At 40.3% G+C, this 8355-nt stretch overlaps 1 protein-coding gene across 38 annotated transcripts in view; it reads left to right on the forward strand.

The window, feature by feature from the left end:
• Positions 1–8093, forward strand: part of myd88 (MYD88 innate immune signal transduction adaptor) — an 18214-nt gene extending 10121 nt beyond the window's left edge. For 34 of the 38 annotated variants that reach the window (XM_052498306.1, XM_052498326.1, XM_052498319.1 and 31 more), the window contains exons 8-12: positions 1–211; positions 296–918; positions 1759–2065; positions 2262–2470; positions 6283–8093. The exon at positions 1–211 is cut by the window's left edge and continues 58 nt beyond it. The gene's annotated coding sequence lies outside the window, so the exon portion shown is untranslated. Of the gene's footprint in view, positions 212–295; positions 995–1758; positions 2066–2141; positions 2471–6282 lie in introns of all 38 variants that reach the window. The other 4 variants (XM_052498352.1, XM_052498351.1, XM_052498401.1 and 1 more) reach the window with 4 other exon arrangements.
• The last annotated feature ends 262 nt before the right edge of the window (positions 8094–8355 follow it).

Below are 8355 nucleotides of genomic sequence, written 5' to 3' on the forward strand. Positions count from 1 at the left end.
CTGTATGTTGATCTGTAGGTGGTTATGGCTGGATAATACTGTATGTTGATCTGTAGGTGGTTATGGCTGGTTAATACTGTATGTTGATCTGTAGGTGGTTATGGCTGGATAATACTGTATGTTGATCTGTAGGTGGTTATGGCTGGATAATACTGTATGTTGTTGATCTGTAGGTGGTTATGGCTGGATAATACTGTATGTTGATCTGTAGGTGGTTATGGCTGGATAATACTGTATGTTGATCTGTAGGTGGTTATGGCTGGATAATACTGTATGTTGATCTGTTGATCTGTAGGTGGTTATGGCTGGATAATACTGTATGTTGATCTGTAGGTGGTTATGGCTGGATAATACTGTATGTTGTTGATCTGTAGGTGGTTATGGCTGGATAATACTGTATGTTGTTGATCTGTAGGTGGTTATGGCTGGATAATACTGTATGTTGATCTGTAGGTGGTTATGGCTGGATAATACTGTATGTTGATCTGTAGGTGGTTATGGCTGGATAATACTGTATGTTGATCTGTAGGTGGTTATGGCTGGATAATACTGTATGTTGTTGATCTGTAGGTGGTTATGGCTGGATAATACTGTATGTTGATCTGTAGGTGGTTATGGCTGGATAATACTGTATGTTGATCTGTAGGTGGTTATGGCTGGATAATACTGTATGTTGATCTGTAGGTGGTTATGGCTGGTTAATACTGTATGTTGATCTGTAGGTGGTTATGGCTGGATAATACTGTATGTTGTTGATCTGTAGGTGGTTATGGCTGGATAATACTGTATGTTGTTGATCTGTAGGTGGTTATGGCTGGATAATACTGTATGTTGATCTGTAGGTGGTTATGGCTGGATAATACTGTATGTTGATCTGTAGGTGGTTATGGCTGGATAATACTGTATGTTGATCTATAGGTGGTTATGGCTGGATAATACTGTATGTTGATCTGTAGGTGGTTATGGCTGGATAATACTGTATGTTGATCTGTAGGTGGTTATGGCTGGATAATACTGTATGTTGATCTGTAGGTGGTTATGGCTGGATAATACTGTATGTATGTTGATCTGTAGGTGGTTATGGCTGGATAATACTGTATGTTGATCTGTAGGTGGTTATGGCTGGATAATACTGTATGTTGATCTGTAGGTGGTTATGGCTGGATAATACTGTATGTTGATCTGTAGGTGGTTATGGCTGGATAATACTGTATGTTGATCTGTAGGTGGTTATGGCTGGATAATACTGTATGTTGATCTGTAGGTGGTTATGGCTGGATAATACTGTATGTTGATCTGTAGGTGGTTATGGCTGGATAATACTGTATGTTGATCTGTAGGTGGTTATGGCTGGATAATACTGTATGTTGATCTGTAGGTGGTTATGGCTGGATAATACTGTATGTTGATCTGTAGGTGGTTATGGCTGGATAATACTGTATGTTGATCTGTAGGTGGTTATGGCTGGATAATACTGTATGTTGATCTGTAGGTGGTTATGGCTGGATAATACTGTATGTTGATCTGTAGGTGGTTATGGCTGGATAATACTGTATGTTGATCTGTAGGTGGTTATGGCTGGATAATACTGTATGTTGATCTGTAGGTGGTTATGGCTGGATAATACTGTATGTTGATCTGTAGGTGGTTATGGCTGGATAATACTGTATGTTGATCTGTAGGTGGTTATGGCTGGATAATACTGTATGTTGATCTGTAGGTGGTTATGGCTGGATAATACTGTATGTTGATCTGTAGGTGGTTATGGCTGGATAATACTGTATGTTGATCTGTAGGTGGTTATGGCTGGATAATACTGTATGTTGATCTGTAGGTGGTTATGGCTGGATAATACTGTATGTTGTTGATCTGTAGGTGGTTATGGCTGGATAATACTGTATGTTGATCTGTAGGTGGTTATGGCTGGATAATACTGTATGTTGATCTGTAGGTGGTTATGGCTGGATAATACTGTATGTTGATCTGTAGGTGGTTATGGCTGGATAATACTGTATGTTGATCTGTAGGTGGTTATGGCTGGATAATACTGTATGTTGATCTGTAGGTGGTTATGGCTGGATAATACTGTATGTTGATCTGTAGGTGGTTATGGCTGGATAATACTGTATGTTGATCTGTAGGTGGTTATGGCTGGATAATACTGTATGTTGATCTGTAGGTGGTTATGGCTGGTTAATACTGTATGTTGTTGATCTGTAGGTGGTTATGGCTGGATAATACTGTATGTTGTTGATCTGTAGGTGGTTATGGCTGGATAATACTGTATGTTGATCTGTAGGTGGTTATGGCTGGATAATAATGTATGTTGATCTGTAGGTGGTTATGGCTGGATAATACTGTATGTTGTTGATTTATAGGTGTAAAAGGATGGTGGTGGTGATATCTGATGAGTACCTGGACAGTGATGCCTGTGACTTCCAGACAAAGTTTGCCCTCAGTCTCTGTCCTGGTAAGTCACTCAGTAACATTTTTAAAACCTTTATTTAACTAGGAAAGTCAGTTAAGAACACATTCTTATTTTCAATGACGGCCTACCAGGGAACAGTGGGTAGAATTTTACTTTGTCGGCTCGGTGAGTTGAACTGCATTCTGGTTACTAGTCCAACACTCTAACCACTAGGCTACCTGCCTCCTCTACACTCTAACCACTAGGCTACCTGCCTCCTCTACACTCTAACCACTAGGCTACCTGCCTCCTCTACACTCTAACCACTAGGCTACCTGCCTCCTCTACACTTTAACCACTAGGCTACCTGCCTCCTCTACACTCTAACCACTAGGCTACCTGCCTCCTCTACACTCTAACCACTAGGCTACCTGCCTCCTCTACACTCTAACCACTAGGCTACCTGCCTCCTCTACACTCTAACCACTAGGCTACCTGCCTCCTCTACACTCTAACCACTAGGCTACCTGCCGCCTCTACACTCTAACCACTAGGCTACCTGCCTCCTCTACACTCTAACCACTAGGCTACCTGCCACCTCTACACTCTAACCACTAGGCTACCTGCCGCCTCTACACTCTAACCACTAGGCTACCTGCCTCCTCTACACTCTAACCACTAGGCTACCTGCCTCCTCTACACTCTAACCACTAGGCTACCTGCCTCCTCTACACTCTAACCACTAGGCTACCCTGCCACCTCTACACTCTAACCACTAGGCTACCTGCCTCCTCTACACTCTAACCACTAGGCTACCCTGCCACCTCTACACTCTAACCACTAAGCTACCTGCCTCCTCTACACTCTAACCACTAGGCTACCTGCCGCCTCTACACTCTAACCACTAGGCTACCTGCCTCCTCTACACTCTAACCACTAAGCAACCAGCCTCCTATACACTCTAACAACTAGGCTACCTGCCTCCTCTACACTCTAACCACTAGGCTACCTGCCTCCTCTACACTCTAACCACTAGTCTACCTGCCTCCTCTACACTCTAACCACTAGGCTACCTGCCACCTCTACACTCTAACCACTAGGCTACCTGCCTCCTCTACACTCTAACCACTAGGCTACCTGCCTCCTCTACACTCTAACCACTAGGCTACCTGCCGCCTCTACACTCTAACCACTAGGCTACCTGCCTCCTCTACACTCTAACCACTAGGCTACCTGCCTCCTCTACACTCTAACCACTAGGCTACCTGCCTCCTCTACACTCTAACCACTAGGCTACCTGCCGCCTCTACACTCTAACCACTAGGCTACCTGCCTCCTCTACACTCTAACCACTAGGCTACCTGCCTCCTCTACACTCTAACCACTAGTCTACCTGCCTCCTCTACACTCTAACCACTAGGCTACCTGCCTCCTCTACACTCTAACCACTAGGCTACCTGCCTCCTCTACACTCTAACCACTAGGCTACCTGCCTCCTCTACACTCTAACCACTAGGCTACCTGCCTCCTCTACACTCTAACCACTAGGCTACCTGCCTCCTCTACACTCTAACCACTAGTCTACCTGCCTCAGTGTCTCAGGTCTCAGTGTCATATTAATGTCATGGTAGGTTGTAGTGTCATATTAATGTCATGGTAGGTTGTAGTGTCATATTAATGTCATGGTAGGTCGTAGTGTCATATTAATGTCATGGTAGGTTGTAGTGTCATATTAATGTCATGGTAGGTTGTATTGTGATATTAATGTCATGGTAGGTTGTAGTCATATTAATGTCATGGTAGGTCGTAGTGTCATATTAATGTCATGGTAGGTCGTAGTGTCATATTAATGTCATGGTAGGTTGTAGTGTCATATTAATGTCATGGTAGGTCGTAGTGTCATATTCATGTCATGGTAGGTCGTAGTGTCATATTCATGTCATGGTAGGTTGTAGTGTCATATTAATGTCATGGTAGGTTGTAGTGTCATATTAATGTCATGGTAGGTTGTAGTGTCATATTAATGTCATGGTAGGTCGTAGTGTCATATTAATGTCATGGTAGGTTGTAGTGTCATATTAATGTCATGGTAGGTTGTAGTGTCATATTAATGTCATGGTAGGTCGTAGTGTCATATTAATGTCATGGTAGGTCGTAGTGTCATATTAATGTCATGGTAGGTCGTAGTGTCATATTAATGTCATGGTAGGTTGTAGTGTCATATTAATGTCATGGTAGGTTGTATTGTCATATTAATGTCATGGTAGGTTGTAGTGTCATATTAATGTCATGGTAGGTTGTAGTGTCATATTAATGTCATGGTAGGTTGTAGTCATATTAATGTCATGGTAGGTGGTAGTGTCATATTAATGTCATGGTAGGTTGTAGTGTCATATTAATGTCATGGTAGGTTGTAGTGTCATATTAATGTCATGGTAGGTTGTAGTGTCATATTAATGTCATGGTAGGTCGTAGTGTCATATTAATGTCATGGTAGGTCGTAGTGTCATATTAATGTCATGGTAGGTTGTAGTGTCATATTAATGTCATGGTAGGTTGTATTGTGATATTAATGTCATGGTAGGTTGTAGTCATATTAATGTCATGGTAGGTTGTAGTGTCATATTAATGTCATGGTAGGTTGTAGTGTCATATTAATGTCATGGTAGGTTGTAGTGTCATATTAATGTCATGGTAGGTTGTAGTGTCATATTAATGTCATGGTAGGTTGTAGTGTCATATTAATGTCATGGTAGGTTGTAGTGTCATATTAATGTCATGGTAGGTTGTAGTGTCATATTAATGTCATGGTAGGTTGTAGTGTCATATTAATGTCATGGTAGGTTGTAGTGTCATATTAATGTCATGGTAGGTCGTAGTGTCATATTAATGTCATGGTAGGTTGTAGTGTCATATTAATGTCATGGTAGGTTGTAGTGTCATATTAATGTCATGGTAGGTCGTAGTGTCATATTAATGTCATGGTAGGTCGTAGTGTCATATTAATGTCATGGTAGGTCGTAGTGTCATATTAATGTCATGGTAGGTTGTAGTGTCATATTAATGTCATGGTAGGTTGTATTGTCATATTAATGTCATGGTAGGTTGTAGTGTCATATTAATGTCATGGTAGGTTGTAGTGTCATATTAATGTCATGGTAGGTTGTAGTCATATTAATGTCATGGTAGGTTGTAGTGTCATATTAATGTCATGGTAGGTTGTAGTGTCATATTAATGTCATGGTAGGTTGTAGTGTCATATTAATGTCATGGTAGGTTGTAGTGTCATATTAATGTCATGGTAGGTTGTAGTGTCATATTAATGTCATGGTAGGTTGTATTGTGATATTAATGTCATGGTAGGTTGTAGTGTCATATTAATGTCATGGTAGGTTGTAGTGTCATATTAATGTCATGGTAGGTTGTAGTGTCATATTAATGTCATGGTAGGTCGTAGTGTCATATTAATGTCATGGTAGGTTGTAGTGTCATATTAATGTCATGGTAGGTTGTATTGTGATATTAATGTCATGGTAGGTTGTAGTCATATTAATGTCATGGTAGGTTGTAGTGTCATATTAATGTCATGGTAGGTTGTAGTGTCATATTAATGTCATGGTAGGTTGTAGTGTCATATTAATGTCATGGTAGGTTGTAGTGTCATATTAATGTCATGGTAGGTTGTAGTGTCATATTAATGTCATGGTAGGTTGTAGTGTCATATTAATGTCATGGTAGGTTGTAGTGTCATATTAATGTCATGGTAGGTTGTAGTGTCATATTAATGTCATGGTAGGTTGTAGTGTCATATTAATGTCATGGTAGGTTGTAGTGTCATATTAACTGCAGCTATCTTCTCCCTGAAACCTTCCCAGGTGCCCGGAGCAAGCGACTGATCCCTGTGAAGTATAGGTCTATGAAAAAACCTTTCCCCAGTATCCTGAGGTTCCTGACGGTGTGTGACTACACACGACCCTGTACACAGTCCTGGTTCTGGGTCCGGCTGGCCAAGGCCCTCTCCCTGCCCTGAATGGATCGTACAGACTTACAGCAACCAATCAGCACAAGGGGCCTGCCCCTCTCCAGCGGGAACAGGAAGAGTCAGCTCGGTGATACTGTTACTTTACTGGGGACCGTTGATCGCCACAGTTCAGTTGACATATTTTATATCGATTCATATTTTATATTGATTCATCTTTTATATCGATTCATATTTTATATCGATTCATATTTCATATTGATTCATATTTTATATTGATTCATATTTTATATTGATTCATATTTTATATTGATTCATCTTTTATATTGATTCATCTTTTATATTGATTCATATTTTATATTGATTCATATTTTATATTGATTCATATTTTATATTGATTCATATTTTATATTGATTCATATTTTATATTGATTCATCTTTTATATTGATTCATATTTTATATTGATTCATCTTTTATATTGATTCATATTTTATATTGATTCATTTCTTAGTTAGAACAGTTTGTGTTGTACAGTTTGTGTATTGTAGCAGTTTGTGTATTGTTCAGTTTGTGTATTGTTCAGTTTGTGTATTGTTCAGTTTGTGTATTGTTCAGTTTGTGTATTGTTCAGTTTGTGTATTGTTCAGTTTGTGTATTGTTCAGTTTGTGTATTGTTCAGTTTGTGTATTGTTCAGTTTGTGTATTGTTCAGTGTGTGTATTGTTCAGTTTGTGTATTGTTCAGTTTGTGTATTGTGTATTGTTCAGTTTGTGTATTGTTCAGTTTGTGTATTGTTCAGTTTGTGTATTGTACAGTTTGTGTATTGTAGCAGTTTGTGTATTGTTCAGTTTGTGTATTGTTCAGTTTGTGTATTGTTCAGTTTGTGTATTGTTCAGTTTGTGTATTGTTCAGTTTGTGTATTGTAGCAGTTTTCTGAACCCACAGAGGGAGTTGCTGAGGTACTCTCCACCTTTTGTCCTCATCACTGAGAGCCTGATGGCTCCTTCACTCATTACTGATAGATTGATTTGGGTTTAATATGAGATTTCATTCCATCGAAAACCTTTTATATGTTTTTAATATGATATTTTATTCTGAGCCCCATCGCTCATATGGACCAAATATCAACCTGAATGAATAAATGCTGGGGTTTTTTATATTCCATTTTTTCACCTGTTAAGAATATTGTATAGATCAGATGTCTGCATGGTTGGCAACACATTTTACAATTATTTAGCTGTTTGTTTATCTGATGGGCCGGCTCTTTAGTTTCCACATCCTCCTTCCTCCTGTCATGGCGGCCATGTTGTCTCCTCAGATGAGAGATATCAGCATGTGACTTCCTCCTGTCATGACGGCCATGTTGTCTCCTCAGATGAGAGATATCAGCCTGTGTCTTCCTCCTGTCTTGACACCCTGTTTCAGTACAGAGCGGAGAGACTGACACCTGGCACATTCACCACACTTTATAAAGCTGTATAAATCCACCAATACCAAAATCTACCAAAACTGTAAAAAAAATGTAAAGAAATGGGAGAAGGACAGAAAGTGATAAGGGACTTTGTCAGTGATGTAGCTGGCCATTTCCAAATGGACTCGTAGTGGGTTACTCATGCGCCCTTCTCTGGTAACTACTGGATGTATATTTTGTGTTTCTTCATTTCATCTGCACTGTTTTTCTATTAAAAAACATCTTTATTAAGCTTCCTAATGTCTACCAGCGTACTTCCTATATGGCATGACAATTACTTTCAGTAGGGCCTGGTCTGGCAGTACCACAGGAGGGCCTGATCCAGCAGTACCACAGGAGGGCCTGGTCCAGCAGTACCACAGTAGGGCCTGATCCAGCAGTACCACAGGAGGGCCTGGTCCAGCAGTACCACAGGAGGGCCTGATCCAGCAGTACCACAGTAGGGCCTGATCCAGCAGTACCACAGTAGGGCCTGATCCAGCAGTACCACAGTAGGGC

This window comes from Oncorhynchus keta, chromosome 4 (genome assembly GCF_023373465.1).
Source record: "Oncorhynchus keta strain PuntledgeMale-10-30-2019 chromosome 4, Oket_V2, whole genome shotgun sequence".
In the NCBI taxonomy this organism is placed as follows: Eukaryota; Metazoa; Chordata; class Actinopteri; order Salmoniformes; family Salmonidae; genus Oncorhynchus; species Oncorhynchus keta.